Source organism: Canis lupus, chromosome 1, assembly GCF_048164855.1.
Source record: "Canis lupus baileyi chromosome 1, mCanLup2.hap1, whole genome shotgun sequence".
NCBI lineage: Eukaryota > Metazoa > Chordata > Mammalia > Carnivora > Canidae > Canis > Canis lupus.
The window spans coordinates 120,682,077-120,700,593 of record NC_132838.1 but is presented as its reverse complement, the minus strand read 5'-3'; the positions used below and the strand labels follow the sequence as shown (position 1 = coordinate 120,700,593).

The 18,517-nt window shown below is 46.9% G+C and overlaps 1 long non-coding RNA gene across 2 annotated transcripts; it reads right to left on the bottom strand.

Moving 5' to 3' along the window:
* Positions 1-2,263: 2,263 nt before the first annotated feature.
* Positions 2,264-5,509, bottom strand: LOC140625567 (uncharacterized). Of its 2 annotated transcripts, none has more exons than XR_012024931.1 (3): positions 5,150-5,509; positions 2,891-3,152; positions 2,264-2,480 (listed from the first exon to the last, which is right to left on the bottom strand). It is a non-coding gene; the product is annotated as an uncharacterized lncRNA (long non-coding RNA). The 2 variants fall into 2 exon arrangements; XR_012024944.1 differs by having other exon boundaries at positions 2,891-3,072.
* Between the last annotated feature and the right edge of the window lie 13,008 nt (positions 5,510-18,517).

The following is an 18,517-nucleotide window of genomic DNA, read 5'->3' as shown; positions in this document are numbered from 1 at the left end:
CCCCAGAAGACCCCTGTTTGCCCTACAGGACGGAGAGGCCAAGCCACACCTGGGAGAAACCCGGAGTGACCCAGGCCAGGCGGGGGGAGGTCACTCCGGGAGAGGGTCACCCCCAGGCAGGTGCACCCCGGGCCGTGACCCCGCGCGCTCACCTGGGCTGGGCATCTGCGCACACCCCGCTTTCACAAGCACCTACCCGCTCCGCCTTCCAATTCGCCCCAGCAGCGGAGTCACCGGCCCCATTTGACAGCTGAAAGCGCAGCCCGGAGGGTCCCCTGGTTTGCCAGCGTCACAGCGCGGGCCTTCGGACCCCACATCCATAGAGCCCCTTCCTCCATCGCCTCTGTCAAGGTGACCTGCTTGCCCGTCGGGCGCACCCACGCCCCTCGGGCCCACGGGGACACACCCCAGTTGATCTGGGCAGAGCCTCTCAGCAGAACCGTGAGGGCCACGTGGCCGTCAGCTAGGGCCGGAAAAGCTCTTGCCTGCAGCCGCCGGCCAACAGCAGTGTAGACGGCTCCACTGGGAAGACTCCAGCAAATGAGCCACACGGTGACTTGTCCCCTTTGTGTGTTTCTAAGGGGTATAGTTCGGGCTTCAGGGTTTCAGACCTCAGCCTTGGAAGGAGTCCCGGGGCCAACTCCCGGCAACAGGAGGCTCTGCTCCCCCGTCCCCCACAGGCAACAGTCCAGGCTGATCACTAGGAAGGGTGTGGGGCCTCCCTATCTCAGCCCCCAGGAAGCGCATGCCCCCTCTTCTGTACCAGGCGGTCCCACCCCGAGTCCTGGACGCTGTTCACTGGGTCAGGGACGATTACCCAAGATGCCACCACCCGTAGACGGGCAGGTGACTTCTGACCCAAAAGAAGAACTGGGTCAGCTCTTTGTCAGGAATGAAAGTAGGAAAATGTTGGGGGGCAGAGGCGGGGACTGCCAGCGAGCAGGCTGGGTGCAGGTAACGAGGTGCGGTGAGAGCCAAAGCCATATGACAAGCCCCAAAACCACTGCAAGCAGGTTTTGAGGAGCAGAAACCTTACGAAGGAAAAGAGGGGAGTCAGATGGAGGGTAGCAGGCAGCAGGCCAATGAGGTGCGGCTCGGTCTGACCCCAGCTCAAGTCCATAGCAGCCGAATCAGGGGGCTGCATATGGTTGCACAGGCTGCGCACTGCGTACACGGTGGTATGGCCTCCTCCACTGGTGGTGCCTCTGATGCTGCCTGGCTTCCAGGGCTGTGGGCTACGTGCTGGAGGGTGGTGTTTGAGCCCTGGCTCTGCCTCTAACTGGCTGACTTTTGCCACAGCTCAGTATCTCTTCAGGCTCAGGGCTCCCCATCTATGAGACGGGACCACAGTGCTGATCCTACCTATCTCGGCACGGTCAAGAAGAGAAGAGGCGACTGTAGATGAGTGCGGGCTTTCAAGACATTGCTTTAAAAATGCAAAAATGGGATGCCGGGGTGGCTCAGCCATTGAGCGTCTGCCTTCGACTCAGGGGGTGACCCCGGGGTCCCAGGATCGAGTCCCGCATCAGGGTCCCTGCAGGGAGGCTGCTTCTCCCTCTGCTTGTGTTTCTGCTTCTTTCTGTGTCTCATGAATAAATAAATAAAATCTTTAAAAAATAATAAAAATGCAAATATAAGAGTCCTCATTCTGTCTTTTAAAAAAAAAAAAACACACAGCAGTTGAGACAGGGAAGGAGTGGAACGAGGCACGTAAGGCCAGGGCAGGAGGACACCGCGTGTAGGAGACAATCTACGCCAAAGCTCTGGCGTCAGGACAAGTGGCGGAACCCCGTGGGGACGTCCCTCCGCAGCTGGCGTCCCGTCCCCCGAGAGCATCGTGTGGGGGGCTCTCGCTGCCCCTTCTTTGGACAACGGCCTTGGCCCCGGGAGGCTCGCCCCCTGCCCTCCATCCGTTGGCTCGCTCACCGCCAGCGGCCGACTGGTCTACCAAGCCAGGCTCCTGGCCTCCAGCTGTGGTTTATATGGTCACATGATGCCTTGGCCACACCGGCTGTAAGTGTGCAAGACGTCGGGGCCACTGTGCCCCACCGCCGCCCAGCCCAGCGAGCGAGCCTGCCTGCGCGTGTACGGAAGGGATTCTGGGGAGTGAGGGACCGAGCATTCTCACCTCCATTGCGGCGGACTTTTTTTTTTCCTTTTTCATTATTTTCCTCATTTTCCCCACGCAGGAGCTAGCTTCTCGTGCACCCGTTCACGCAGGGCACTCGGGAGGAGTAGGAGAGGGGAAGAAAGAATCTTTGCAACGTGTATTAGTAACATTTAATTAGCCCTGGATTACTTATTAGGTGACGATTATCCCTATTATGTCTGTCACAGATGAGCGACTACATACTGTCTAAGGGTTTATGGGCCTCAAGTTCTCCATCGAGTGTCACAAATTCCCATTATGTCCCCAGCACCGGGCTCTGCGTTTGGAGGCAAATCATCCCCTCTGTGCAGCCAGACGTTTCCCCGCCGACCTGGTGATGAAGCGGGTTGGGTCAGCCTTCCCTCTGGTCAGTGCAGAGGACTCATCAGTGACACGCCTGGAGGGTGGCCCGACCGGTGGGAGGGAGGCAGGTCACTGCCAGTGGGCACAAACGCCCACTCCCACCCCGGAGCGTCGTCTGCGGGGGCGAGGGCAGCCAGTCCAGGTCTCGCGGGTGTCGCACCAGGTCACGGTCTGCAAACCCTTCATTCCATTGTTGGGAAAACACACTTGCAGGGAGGATCATGCCCGCACACAACGGCCGAGCCCCACAGTGGCCGGGGATGAGGCGGCGTGCCGAGGCCCAGAAGCCAGGAGCCGATGACCGCCTTGGCGTAGGCGCTGGACCTCTCAGGAATAGGTTGCCAGCCCGCTGTGCCAGGTTAGGATCTCCCCACTCACCAGCACCCCAAAGGTCAAGGCGTGTGACACATGGACGGGTAGATGCCGTCGTCTTCACGTCTGATGGTGGCTGAAATGCCATCTTCAGATTTTTCTTTTCTGTTGAATTTGGCATGTCCTCTTAAATGGGAAACGTGGGTGCCTCTGCGGTTGAGCATCTGCCTTCGGCCCAGGGTGTGATCCTGGGGTCCCGGGATCGAGTCAGGCATTGGGATCCCTGCATGGAGCCTGCTTCTCCCTCTGCCTGTGTCTCTGCTGCTCTCTCTGTGACTCTCATGAATAAATAAATAAAATCTTTTTTAAAAAATGCACAGCACCCTACACCAGCTACCACCTTGTTAGCATAAGTGGTCTTTCCAATCCCCTCGATTTCATGTATTTTATTTTTATATTTTTTAAGATTTTATTTATTAGAGAGAGAGAGAAAGAGACAGAGTGCGAGCAGGGGGAGGGGCAGAGGGAGAAGCAGACTCCCCGCTGAGCAGGGACCCAGAACCCTGGGATCATGACCTGAGCCCAAGGCAGATGCTCAACCAGTCAAGCCCCCCAGGCGCCCCCTCAGTTTAATGTATTTTAAAACACTAAGCTAAGGTCTACTGAAGGTCAGACACAGCGTGGGGAGTGGGCTCTAGAGATCGTCCCAGAGGAAGATCTGATGGAGGGAGAGGACTTGCAGGCCCCCCAGGAGGGAAGAGGGCAGGCAGGAGAGAACGGGGATGAGCCCCTGCAGACGCCCGACGCAGCCACAGCGGGACAAGCAGGAAGGACGTGGGGGCTGGGGATGAGCCTGGGACGTTTCTACCCTTGTCATCGGTTCCTGTAGAAACTCAACTTCTGTGCAACTGAAAACAAGGCAAATTCACCAACCACGTGTAAATACACCCACAAAGCTTAGGTGAATTTGGATAAAAAACATCGAAAGACAACAACATCTACATCAGTAACAGGAATCGAGCGTGACTAATTTGTTCTGCTCTAAGCTGAGTGAAGTAAGTCAATCAGAGAAGGACAAACATTATAGGGTCTCATTCATTTGGGGAATATAAAAATAGTGAAAGGGAATAAAGGGGAAACGAGAGAAAATGAGTGAAAATATCAGTGAGGGTACAGAACATGAGCGACTCCTAACTCTGGGAAAGGAACAAGGGGTAGGGGAAGGGGAGGAGGGCGGGGGGTGGGGGTGACTGGGTGACGGGCACTGAGGGGGGCACTTGGTGGATGAGCACTGGGTGTTATGCTGTATGTTGGCAAATTGAACTCCAATAAAAAAATAAATTAAAAATAAATAAATAAAGTAAAAAGCCAAAAAGATAGAAAGAAAGAAAGAAAGAAAGAAAGAAAGAAAGAAAGAAAGAAAATAAATATAGAGAAAAACTAAAAGATAAAGCAAAAAGCCAAAAATAAATTAAGTAAGTAAATATAAGTAAGTAAATAGATAGATAGATAGATGATAGATAGATAGAAAAATTAAAAGATAAAGTAAAAAGCCAAAAATAAATTAAGTAAGTAAATATAAGTAAGTAAATAGATAGATGATAGATAGATGATAGATAGAAAAATTAAAAGATAAAGTAAAAAGCCACGCGTGGTGTTCAGGTGACAGCAAGCACTGCCGAGTGTGGTGTAGTGCGGTCGGCAGGCCCACCCGGTCACGGGCGCGGGACCCCCTCCCTCCCACTTGACAGAGTGAGACCTGCGGAGAACACCCCGTGTGCCGCCTGGCCTGTCCTCGGGGTCCACACCGTCAAGTCTCCCTTGGGCGTCTGCAGCACCCGGACAGTGCCTCTTGGGCAACCGATCAAACCATAAAATCAAAACACGGGGGGACGCCTGGGGGGCTCAGTGGTTGAGCGTCTGCCTTTGGCCCAGGGCGTGATCCTGGAGTCCCGGGATCAAGTCCTGCATCAGGCTCCCTGCATGGAGCCTGCTTCTCCCTCTGCCTGTGTCTCTGCCCCCCCCCCCCGTGTGTCTTTCATGAATGAATAAATGAAATCTTCAAAAATAAATAAATAAAAAGGAACAGATAATGGGGTGTGTGGGTGGCTCAACCCGTTAAGCAACCGACTCTTGGCTTGGGCTCAGGTCTTGACCTCAGGGGTCGTGGGATCAAGCCCACGTGGGGCTCTGAGCTCAGCAGGGAGTCTGCTTGAGATACTCCCTCTGCCTCTCCCACCTGGTTCGTGCCCGCACCCCCGCCCCCGCAAAAAAAATCAAAACACGGACTCAGACATCACTGAGTGGCGCTCAGCACGCACTTACATAATCCGTGTGGATACGCGTGCTGCACACTCACACCTAACAGGGGCTTGGGATCCATCGGCTGAGGGGTAGGAAGTGAGTCTGAAGCTCCCTGGGTTGCCGGCCTCGGCCTCTTCCCAGGCAAGCAGCGCCTGGTGGGCACAGGAGGCGGAGGGGAGGGTCGTCTGCGTGGAGTGTGGCGCCCAGGGCCTGGCTCTGCGTCCTCACTCTCCCGCAAGTGCCCTGTGAGCCTGGGCCAGTGACTTCAGCTCTCTGCGCTTTCCTTCCCCCTCTGCCACATGAGGGCCGGGACGGCATCTGCCGCGTAGGATGGTTGTGAGCGTGGCAGGCTCGTTAATATACGGAAAACGTCTGGAACGGTGCCTGGCGTGATGTCAGCGCCGTGTCATATTAACACCCATTGTTCTTGGCTTGACGCGGCTCTTCCTGGACCACGTGCAAGTACCTTCCAGGTGCTTTGTTGGGTTAAAAAAAACTAAGATGAAGCCATCCTCTATGAATCATCCTGCAACCAGCTTTTACTCTGAATATCCATGAGCTTCAATATCCCACCTCCCCGCCCGCCCCGCGCATCCCGTCCACACCGGCCAGCGGGGTCCTCGGAGGCATTTGCAGGCCCATCGCACGGGGAGGAAGAGCACCACCCGCTCACCCCTCGGTTCTGTTGGTCCTTCTGGTCCAGCCTTCGGAGCGCGACGCCGCCACGTCCCGGTCGCCGATTCGGTCCTGCGCAGCCACTGCTGGGTCGCAGACTGGCCCCGGTGGCACAGACGCTGAGATTCCCTAAACTGGAGTTCGTTTTAAAGGCACTAAAGACCCGGAATGAGCCAGAGGAGACTCCACCCGCGGGTGCGTGTGCCTGTGTGCCCACGTGTGCGCCCACGCCCGCATGCAAAGGATCACCGTGGGGTTGCTGGAGCTCCCGCATCAGGCGCACGGGCGCGGCATGCATGGGGCAGAGCCACCTGCAGTGGTGACCGCTCCGTTTCTCCATATGCGCTCCTCACCTTACCTGACGATGCGATAGGTCCCCAGACAAATGTTTGGGGACAGGCGGGGGCCAGAGACCCCGGGCTGGTGCCCTCCGGCCGGCAGCTCCCAGGGAGAGGGGCCAGGAAGGACGGCGGTGAGCACTTCGCTCTGCACTTAGCTGTTCTCATTAACGAGCTCTCGGGTGCAGGTCTTCACAGCAGCATCCTGGCTCCCGAGGCTTTGTCACCCCACCCGCGACAACCTCTGTTAGTCAATAATAACAGCTCATTTAAAAATAGCAGCCTCCACTTGTTTGCACTGTTATTATCGGCGCCTGGCTTCTATCCCCAGAAGACTCGGGAGAGGTGTGCGACCTGCTTCCTCCGGAGCTTCTCGCGCGGAACCTGCTTCCAGATCTTGGGGGGAAGACAGGCACGTCTTTAGCAAACACTCACAACGTAATTGCCAGGCAGTTAGGGTCCGCGACAGTAAAATACAGCAGTTGGCGGCACGGTAGGTTCATTAGTCAATAAAGCATCGCCGCGCGTTTTATTGAATTGTAACCCTATTTTGCCCTGGTGCGGACCTTGTGAGGCTTCCACCTCCGTATAAATCTGAGTGATTCATTTAGCATTCAAAGTCGGGGAAAAGGAGGATTTGGTCCAATTCCAACGCAACCCTGCTCCATTAGCTATCTTTATTATTATCTGCCGCTGCCCCTCTCTTGTCAGTGGGGACGTTTTGATAAAAGCTCATGTCGGAAATAAATCAGGGACTGAATGGCAGGATGTGCCCCAAACATCGCTCCTACGGGCCACCCCACCCGTTTATGTAGAAACCGATTCCGCCCCCACGGCGGCCCCAGGAGGGCCCCCGCGCGCCGGGTGAGGAGGCCAACTGGGCAAGGTCACAGCTGCCCTGTGTCCACCCAGCCAACTGGCAAATACAGAGAAGCTTCTCCTTTTCCTGACATCTGACTCGAAATAAGCTTGACATGATCTAATTAGTGCTAGAACCCTGTGAGGAGCGTTTCCTTGTCGAGGTTGTTTATTTAGGGACGGAAACGTAGCCCTATCGCTAGAGCTCCCACCCCCAAAAGTCGGCTGGACACCGAAAGGAAAAAAATGATAAGAGGGCGGGCATACGGTGATTTTATTCATTCCGTATTTGTTTCAGAGCATCACAAATATTTGTTTGTAAGCAACATTCTCCTACGGTGGGGTCTGGGATCATGTAAGCAAGAAAGTAGATTTAAAAACCGTGAGGAGCGAGACATAGAAAAGCCACGGATAAAATACTGCGGAATTACGGAGAGTAATGAAAAATATACCTTTTGCTTTTAGGAAATGTTATGTTTTTAAAGCGTAGGGAATGTGAAGCTTGTTACCAGGACCTGGGGCCCGTGATCTACTCTTTTTTTTTTTAAATAACTGCCAGAAAATGGGAGGAAAATACTAAAAATTATGGCACGCCCCAAATAGAATAGGACGGGAGGACGGAGGAATTTCAAAAGCCTGGCATCAAGTGCACACTGCAACCGGCCTAGGCAAGTGGGAGGACCTCGGTCACACATCCGAGGGGCCCTGGATGAGCCCTGGAGGGTCCGGTTACTTCCAGGACTCTGACGCAGAGCCCCACGATCACATTTTGGGGAGCTTGTTTGTCTTGTGCGACTACATTAGCGACACGCTTGGAGTGGCCTTTCGGGCTGGGGCTTCCGCTCTGCACCGTGCCCTCTGCAGAAGCTTCCGTGGAAAGCATCGTGCGCTGTTGGTTTGAGACGGGCCTCCCGGTGTCCGGACGGCTGACAGTCGGGCAAAGTGAACCTGAACAGGAGCACTCGTGGGCAGGAACAGAAGGGATTTTTTTTCTAGCCATCGAGTGCGGTGAGCAGGTGTTGCAGCAGCCGGAGAAGTGTGCCAGAGCAAGGTGACGGATTTGGGGAGGCCCAAACGGGGCTGGCATGGTCAGGCAGGCCCGAGGCACGGGCACGTAAAGCAATGGGGACTTTTCCACAATTTTCAGGAAGTGGTCCCTGTTGGCCAGAGCCAGACCCCAAGAAGCAAGCCCTCCCTGTGCGGCCGGCCAGGCCCGGAGCACTTCCCTTCCTTGGCCTCCTTCTCCCTCTTTCTGCCACACGCAGCCCTGATGCCCATATCAAAAAAAAAAAAAAAAAAAACAAGTCCATAATTTAATTTGAGGGTGGGGGGTGGAATCGGTTGGCAAATGCTCATTAAACAATTGGGTCTTTGGAAACGCTATCTTTAGGTTTTTTTTTTAATTGACCTATTATTTTGCTTGCTCTGGCTGCCACAACCCCCACCGCAAACAAGGAGATGCTCGCTACCTGGACTTTCTTTGATGAATAGTTTTAATTAAAAAATTCTGTACCGTAAGTATTTTAATGTTACAAACATACCAAAGGTATGCAGTCATAAATTTAAAAACACATTTAAATTAATCTATAAATATGCTACGAAATTGACAGGGTATATTTAAGCAGGGGGATGCGGCATAGATAGCTAATGATGACAATTAAGAATCGTGTAAAATAAATGAAAATCAATACTCAGAACAGTTTGGGGGAAAAAAAGGGAGAAAGAGAGGAACTAAAACAACACGTAGTTTTTCTATTAGGAGAAAAATTAGTGGCTGCTTATAGTCTTGAAATGTCTGCCGCATGGGAAGGAGGGCGGCAGGAAGCATTCCTTTGCACATTGTCACGGATCATAAAGACTCATGAGGGCCCCCCCTGCCGGGGTGACCGGAAGGGCCAGCTCGGGCCTGGTGGCCTGGGAAGAGGATGGGCCTGATTTAATTCCTTAAACAAAATCCACACCTTGCCAGTTACAGATGGAAAGGAAACCTCTCAAAGGTTCCTGAGCTCTGTGCCTCGATGCTGATAGGTGGACACTGAGGTTTTTTGCACTTAATGATCTGGGTGGGGGTTTTTTTTGTTTTGTTTTTTGTTTTTTTATTTTTGCATTTTAAGCACCATGACAAGTGGAGCGGGTGCTCGCATCCCAGGAGACAGGGGCCTTCTGGGGCCAAGATGACCAGCTAGGAACCGGTGCTGTGGCCACTACCTGCCCTCCGCTCAACAGGGCTCAGAGCGCTCTGCATGCCGCCTTGGAGAAAGCACCATCTGCGAGGAGATGTATGTGCCACTCCCACCAATCCACAGAGTGCTTTGCTAAGCCGAACCAGGAGCTGTGCTCTAACCTTTATTACTACATTCATATTAACAGACAACTCTGCGTCTTTCAATCATGTATTTTCCTCTAATTAAGGCATATTCACTTTTTTCCCCTAATTAGGTATTCTTTGTTGCATAATGTTTGCTCTAATCTTTCGGAATCTTTCTCAATATCCAGTCATTACAGGCTCCCCTCCAATCCAACCAAAGCATGTTATTTTTTCTGCTAATTATATCCTCATTTACAGATTGGCGCCTCTTCTGATTGGCTCTGTGCACCAGTTGCTATGACTTCATTAGCCGCGTCTCCTGACCCTGTTATTTCTTGTGACAGGACTCGCCCCTCGTGTCCTGTGGCTCGAGATCCCTGGGTCAGTTCTCGCCAGGGTTGAAATCGTGTCAAACACGCGGGGGTTTAGGGTGCGAGCATCACTGCTTCGGTGGCTAATTACTACACACAGCCACGGTACAAATTACCGCTGTTGGCTGGGCCTTCCCTTCTCTTTTTTTTTTTTTTTTTTAATGAATGTTTTAAAGGTGTCATTAACAGGTTAGTATTTATTTATTTATTTTTAAATGTGCCTGATTTAAAAAAAAGGGGGGGGAGAATGTGTCTCCCTGCTATACCTCCTAAGGAAGCCACCTTTTGAGCACGAAACCTCAAAAACCCTTAGTTTCATAGAGGGCTGCCGCTGTAGGAGCAGAGAACTCCAGCTCGACTCAGTTACTGTCAAACTCAAAAAAAGTTCGAAGTTTAAAATCTCAGAAGTGGTGCTAGCCGAGTTTTCTGAATCTGGGCATACACGAAATAATGAAAAAACAAGCAAATTTGAAAACAACGCCAATTGTATAAAACCACAACACCCGAACACAGATTGCAGTTGTTAAGAAAGAGCAAGACAAAGCTCTCTGGGCGATCAAATTAACAAAAAAGAGTTTAACTGATGAGACAAGATCTGTATATTAAGAGATAATTAAAACGAATGAATTACATTTGCATGCCAATGCAATCTTTTTAATAAGCAGAGCGGAGTAATGGGTTGTGAACATTTTAGGGGTACCCAGCGAGGACAGTTGAGTCGTGGATCCCCAGTTTCAGATTCTAGGCCATCAGGATAACCCAATTTCCTGGGAATCCAAGACCTGGGAAGAATCATGCCGGCGGAGTTTAAATGCAAGTTAGTTAATATGAAAAATGCTGTATCTAGTTGTTTGCAAAATTACTTTTGTTGATTAAAAGGCTCTTCAGAACTTCCGGCTGGTGAAAGGGTTTTAAATTGTCTAATGCTGATTGTGATTGCTATGCAGAAAAAAGGCAGTGCAAAGCAAACCATTATATCACTGAATCTTTGTTAAGCAGGCCTTGAAAGTGTCTGACAGCATAATTAATCTTGTGATATGAACAAAGAAACCAACTCAATAGTATTGAAGATGCTTATTAAAAATACTAAATACCTTTTTCCACTTAAAAACCTTTTGAAACAGTGTGGGAAGTGGCATTACCTTTTTGTTTCTGCAGCATTTTCAACTAAAATTGATACTAGAGGCCTACAGCACAGCAGCAAAACTGTGAAGTGGACAACAATAAGAATTAGCTTTAAAAAAAAAAGAAAAAGAGGATCCCTGACCAAGAGCGCAGGCTGGGCTCACCCACCTGGCAGTGGCGGGCGCTGACAACTCGCCTTGCAGGAATCTCGCTTGCTGGCGTCGAGGCAGAGCAAATGGTTGACATCCTCCTTCAGTAACCAGAGCCTACAAGATCTGGGCCCTTCCTTGAAGTTGCCTTTCCACTTGGGGATCTCAAGTGAGAGCTGCGCACACAACCATTTATGACTCCCAGGAGCTTCAGGCCCAGGGCATATTCAGGTTCTTTGGGGTTCCTATGAGTTAGGGCAGCGTCTGAGTTACCTGAGGAACTGAGCTGTGTCTATATCCTGGGAAAAGTGCCTGAAGCCCCAACGAGCCACCTGCGTGATTTTTCTTCCTTTTCTTTTTTATTTTTATTTTTTCTTGAAGTATAGTTGACACACATGTTACATTAGTTTTGGGTGTATGACATCATGACTGGACAAGTCTGCACATTATGCCATGCTCATCACAAGTGTAGCTACCACCTGTCATCACACAACATTGTTACAATACCATTGGCCGTGTTCCCTATGCTGTCCTTTCAATCCCTGTGACTTACTCATCCCATACCTGGAAGCCTGTACTTCCCACTCCTCTTCGCCCATTTTGCCCATCCCCCCACCGCTTCCCTCTAGAAACCATCAGTTTGTTCTCATTTTTATGGGTCTGTTTCTGCTTTTGTTTGTGTGCTTTTTTTTTTTTTTTTTTTTTTTAGATTCTATATGTAAAGTGAAATGATATGGTATCTGTCTTTCTTTTTTAAGATTTTTATTTGTTTATCAGAGAGGGAAAGAGAGCACAAACAGGAGGAGTGACAGAGGAAGAGGGAGAAGCAGACTCCCCACTGAGCAGGGAGCCCGATGCAGGACTCAATCCCAGGACACTGAGGTCATGACCTGAGTTGAAGGAAGACACTTAACTGACTGAGCCACCCCAGTATCCTGGTATTTGTCTTTTTCTATCTGACTTACCTGCCCCCTTAGCATAATTCTTGTTCACAAATGGCAAGAACTCATTCTTTTCTATGGCTGAGTAATATTCTGTCCTAATATACACCACATCTTTACCCATCCATCTATCGATGGACACTCCGTTTGCTGCCATATCTTGGCTATTATAAATAACACTGCAGGCAGTACACACAAGGGTGTTTGTTCTTTTCAAATTGGTGCTTTCAGTTTCTTTGGGTAAATACACAGCAGTGGAATTACTGGATCATATGGCAGTTCTATTTTTAGTTTTTTTAAGGAAATTCCACACTGTTTTCCAGAGTGGCTGCACCAGCCTGCATCCTCACAAATAGTGCCTGGAAGGTGCTTTTTCTCCACATCCTCGCCGACACTTGTTACTTTTTTCTTTCCAATTCCAGCTATGCCAACACGTGTGAGGTGACATCTCGTTGTGGTTTTGATTTGTATTTCCCTGAAGCTGAGTGATGTTGAGTATTAGCACTCTTTCCAAGCTGTACTGGCAATGCATGGGTGAGACAATGGTGCACCCACTGTCCTGCAGGCCAGAACACTGCAAGGAGACATAGGAACAGTGTCTTATGAGTGGAGGAGGGCTCTCTCCCCTTATGGGCTTGGATTTTTGCCCAAGATGGCAGCTAAAGAGAGCTCTGACATGTGACACATATGCAGTTGGCAATTGCTGAGTATCTAAAACCACATAATTTCAGTGCATACATCAATAAGCATTCATTTAGCTCACACATCTGCGGAATGACCTGAGGGTTGGCTGATCTTGACAGAGCTGTTCCACTGATCTTGGCTGGGCTTACTCCTGCAAGTCAGTTGGACTCAACTGACCTCTACTGGACCTAGCTGGGCAACTCAGCTTCAGGAAATCCTCATTCTTCAGTGGCCCAGGCCTGTTCTTCTTAGGGCAATGGCAAAATGTAAGAGAGAAAGTGGAAACAGCAGAGGGGGCCTAAGGCCTAGGCTCATAACTGGAAGTCAGTGCTGTAGTAAGCAGAAAATAGTCATTGGAACAGAAACCCATGTAGAGAAAATCAGAAAAGGGACTAAAAAGGAACCCATCCATACATTTGTATTCGGCATGCTTACATCCTACACTTTTTGATTAAAGAGAGGTTTCACATCTCGTTATAACTCAAAGTCTTCTGCAAAGTAGGACTAAAAGGCAATTTCTTTACCTTGGTATTGAGGAGAATAAATTCAAATGAACTATTGGTTTTCCAGGATGCAGGTAATCAGATGAGAGATGAGTCAGGAGAATACAGATTTGAAAGGGGATGGCTTGAACCATCACTATTTGCATTGAAATGTCCATCAACCAAACAAACGCACAAAAAGGAAAATCCAAAATCAACAGGAAAGATGTTTCCATTAATAAGAAAATTCAGCAAGATGGCTAGATAGACCATCAAACCACAGAAATCAATAGCATTTCTTTTCATCAACTACAACCAACCAGGAAATACAATAAAAAAAAAAAAAAAGACCCAATTCATTACAGCAACAACACACAAAGTATACAGAAATAATACCTTTAAACTCGAATGATAACACTATAAACATGCCAATACTGCAGTTAATTTATAAATTTAAGTCAATAAAAATGAAAATTCAAAAAATCCAAATTATATTTTTAACAAAATCCACAAATGTACTCTGTCATTTAAATTCAGCCTGAAATTACTCTAAAATTAGGTGAAATAAATATATAAAAGTAATTCACTCAATAAATTTAAAAGGAGATTAAAGAGGAAAGAGTTGTTGTACCAAAGATAAAGTCATGTTACAAAGCCATAGCAATAGAAACTGTATAGTGATGGCAAAGAATAAACAGACCAGTAGACCAGTAGCACCACAGACATAAGGAGAAAAGCCAAATGTATCAGTAGATATTTTTGGGAAACCTAGATCACTTCATAGAAAAATACGAAACAAGATCTCTACTCATTCACATTGAAGTGGACTCTAAGTGACTTGAAATATGAGGATGTGAGGTATAAATATGAATGAGAAAAATATATAATTATTAGAAGAACTTATATTACTGACTGGGAGAGAAAATACTTTTCAAAATATAAATTCAATTAATTAACATAGAGTATATTATTAGTTTCAGAGGTAGAGGTCACTGATTCATCAGTCTGATATAATACCCAGGGCTCGTTACATCCCACATCACCCAGTTACTCCACCCTCCTACCCCTTTCCAAACAGAACTTTAAAAACTTAAATGATAAGAAAAAACATCTGACATCAAAATGAAGGCTTCTGGTTCACCAAAAATACCTTGGATAAGTTAATAGACCAAAGACAGAATGGGAGAAGAATTTGCAATATTTTAAACTGAGAAAGTGTTAATACCTAGATGGTAACCCTTACAAAGAAAATGGCCAAATTATGTTTCTCAGGCAATTTACAGAAAAGGAAACTCTAAAAGCTGGCGAATATAAAAGGAGAGGCTGAAAATCATTAGTAATCAGAGAAATGCAAATTAAAACAAAAAGGTATCATTTTATACCTAATGCATTTGCAACAATCGGACAGCTAGAAAATCCCCAGTGTTTGCAGGGGTGAGGGAATATCAGATTCTTGCACTGTGCTGGTGCCCCCGTGGCTACTAAGTCATGTCAAATGCACACACTGTTCATGACTCAGGTGGGTTCTCTGGCAAACAGATGCTGAGAGTGAGCCACGCAGACAGGAAGTTTACCAGGGTGTATGCTCGGAGTCAATGTTCAGGGGAGTGAAACTGGTGGGAGAAGCTGAACTGGAGCACTGTCCCTGTGAGGGCCTCAGCTATGACTCTATCCTCCAAGGAGCTCTGCAGCTGGGATGGCCTTTCAGAGCTGTCCCACCTTGTCACCATGAGGCCAAGCCCAGGACCCGTGAAGCAGCTCTCTTAATTCCCTGGAGGGCAACTCAGTTGAGAACCATTGGCAGCCAACTCCAACAACCATGGCAGCAGCTGGAGCTCCCATGACCCTGAAGAGGACCCACCACAGCAACCACCATTCCTCATGACCCAGGAGTGCTGGCATTGGCCAAAAGAAGTACTCCTAGACGGTTGGAAGGAACACGCGAATGTTGGTCACAGCACTAATTGTGAAGGCAGGAGTTGGGGGCCTACACGTCTAGCCCTGGGAAGGTAAGTAAAATGTGAAAATGTATAGTGATTCAGAGCAGTGGATTATATATACACACAGCAATATGGACCTTAACATATATAGAGATGAAAATACACTCCCACTAACAACAACATGCACCTGTCCAGAACATAGGCTAAGGGATAGACTAAGCACGCTGTAGTGGTTGCCAATCCGAGTAAGGGAATGGGGTGAAAAAAGAATAAATAGACGCATCAAAAATAAGGTCTTCCACAGATTGAGAATTGTAAGGGATTCAATCCTTTGAACCTGAGTCCCAGAAGAATAACAGAGGCCATGGTAGTGTCAGAAACTTCTAAACAGAATTTGGGCCAGCCTCCAGCTAGTTCCTTGTACCATATTCCCCCCCCACACACACACTAACCCATCGAGGTATTCTCGATGCAATCTAGTTACATCTTGGGCTGTTCAACTCCAACTAGCAAAAATTCCCTCCAACCATGGGGGAAAAGACAGCATTATTGGACTTCTTTAAGACCTCCATATATTCAGGTAGGCATACAACTGGATGATTTAAAGGACTCTTAGGGGTAATTTTGATTGGATTTTTTTTAACTTATATGCATTACTGGGCCTATGATAGTACAATTGCTCCAGCATGGAGTTGTGGTCCTGCTGGTATATCTATTTGCCAAGTAAGCAGGACTAGGGACAGTTTTCCAGATGTTTTGGGCTTACATTTTCCTCCTTGAATCTAGCTAAGGGCTTGTAAGGGACATAAAAAGGTCGAAGTTCTTTCTTCCCACTGAGACTTTGGAGGGCATAATAAATTCGAGCGTGGAGTTGGAGAAGATTCTGTCATTGGGAAGGTAGGCACAGAATCAGGAGAGAGGAAGGCAGAGGGTGATGATGGCCCCCACAGGGAGGGAAGGCATTCCTGGAGGAGTCACAAGTGAAAAATGCAGTTTTACGAGGAGAAACAACATTAAGGAGATACTCAAGTATTTTTAAACTGTGAAACTGCCAAAGGGAATTTGAGGCAGAATGTATACAGTGCACGTGGGGAAATTTTTTTTTTTTTTATAGAAAAACCCAGTTTCTAGGATATTCTTATCACAGACTTGGGAGGCAGGGAATAGAACAATGGCTTTGTTGAACTCCTAATGCCAAGAGAGTCCAGGCCTTGTCTAAACGTCTAGGCTCTTGAAAGTAAGAACGTAGATAAGAAGGTGTGTTAAGAAGCAGTCTGATTGCCAGTACTGAGGGCAACAGCCAGGAGAGGAGTCCTGCTCCTCTTTGGGCCCCAAGTTGTCCAACTGTACAAGGAAAAGGTCAGATTTTTTTGTTTGAGTTTCTATGACTTGATGTTGGACAGCGATGTAAGGAAGTTGGTAAGATTCCTGGTCCGAGAGTTGCAGCAATACAGCCGGGTCCCGTCATATAAGCAGCAAACCGATGGGGTTCTTGGCTTAGGAGGAAGACGATGGAGGAGGAGGGAAGGGGTTAGGCTGGGAGATGGTGCAGGAGGAGAAGGAAAACTAATCATTTAAGCAGAGAATCTGCTGGCGTTTGCTCCCTTCTCAGTTGGTTGTAGTGTGAGCATCTCACCATCTTAGAATAAGCCTAGGGCTTAAAAATAAACATATTTAAATATTGTATGGCTCCTTTTGGAGATTTTTAAAATTTATTATTGAAGTCTAATTGACATACAGGGCTATCGTACACGGCCTCTCAATGCAATCTAGTTTTATCTTGGGCTGTTCAACTCCAACTAGCAAAAATTCCCTCTAACCATGGGGAAAAAAACAGCATTATTGGACTTCTTTAAAACCTCCATATATTCAGGTAGGCATACAACTAGATGATTTAAAGGACACTTAGGGATAATTTTGATTGGATTTTTTTTAACTTATATGCATTACTGGGCCTATGATAGTACAATTGCTCCAGCATATGTATATGTGAGCACTTCCCCCTTTTATGAAACAGAATCCTCCTACCTCCTCAGAGGGTGAAATGACAAAATATTTTCCCAGTTGCCCTTGCAAATCGAGCACAGGAATATGAGTCTTTGGATTAATCTTTAACGAAACAATGAAAGGGGACTGTATGGAATCCATTCTGCAGATGGTGATGTGGCACCGATAGCATAGTGACAACACAAGGGATGGATGCATAGGGTCTGTGCTGTTGGTGGTAGCAGCCATAATGTATAGGCTCAGCAAACAGTGCTGAGTGTCTCTGTGGAATGATTGGGGCATCTTTTCTAGTCACACAATTCCTAAATCTGGCTCCATAGCCCTTTTGGATATAAAGCTTACTCAAAATCCCTTTTAGTAAATTTTTTTTTTTTTGGTTTTAAATTAGTCTGCTTTGATTTCCGATGGTTGAAGCTAAAAATCCTGATTTAAACACATGCAGATATTATACATCAACTCCCATTCAAGATGCAACCATTCTTCTTTAAATGTTTGGTTTAATTCACCAGTTAAGCCATGTGGATTTATAGCTGTCATTGTAAGAAGTCTTTTCACTTCTCATATATAGGGCTACTTAAATTTTTTATTTCTTCTTGTGTCAATTTTGGTAATTTGTATCTCTCTAATGTTTTTCATTTCTTCCAAGTTGTTAGAATTGTTTATATTAAATTGCTCATGATATTCCCTTATTATACTTTAAATCTCTATAGGAGCTGCACAACGTCCCCTTTTATTTCCAGTATAGTTCACCTATGCCTTCTTATATTTTGTTCAGTCTATCTAGAGATTTATTGATTTTATTTATCTAGTCAAAGAATAATTTTGGGTTCACTGATTTTTTTTCTTATAGTTTGTATATTCCCATTTTTATAAATTTTTATTATATATTTTCTTCTACTTATTTAGGTTTAATCTGCTTTTCTTTTTCTAGCTTCATAAGATACAAGCTTATATGCCTTGTTTTAGACTTTTCTTTTTCTTTTTTTCCCAAAAATGAACATTTAGGGCTATATATACACTTTTCTCTAAAGAATTTGCTTTAGAAACATCTGACAAATGTGGTATGTCGTGTTTTCATATTCATTCAACTCAAACTATTTTTTATTTTCTCCTGTGATTTCTCTTTTGGTCCACAAATTTCTCAGAAATATTTTCCCCAAATGTTTGGGGATTTTTCAGATATATTTTTTCTTATTGATTTCTATCATACTAAAAACATGTCATATGATTCCAGCCCTTTAAATATAGTCACACTGTTTTAATGATTCTGCATGTTGTCTATTTTGGTAAATTTTCTATGTGTAATTGAAAAGAAAACATATTTTGCTGCTACTGGCTGAAAAGTTCAAAAAATGCCAATTACCCCCCATTGACTGATGGTGTTACTACAGATTTCTGAAAAATTATATATTTTATACTTGTTCTATTAATTACTGAGAGAGGAGTGCTGAAATCTTTAACTCTATTTTGTATTTGTCATTTTTTCCTTTTAATTCTATCCATATTTTGTG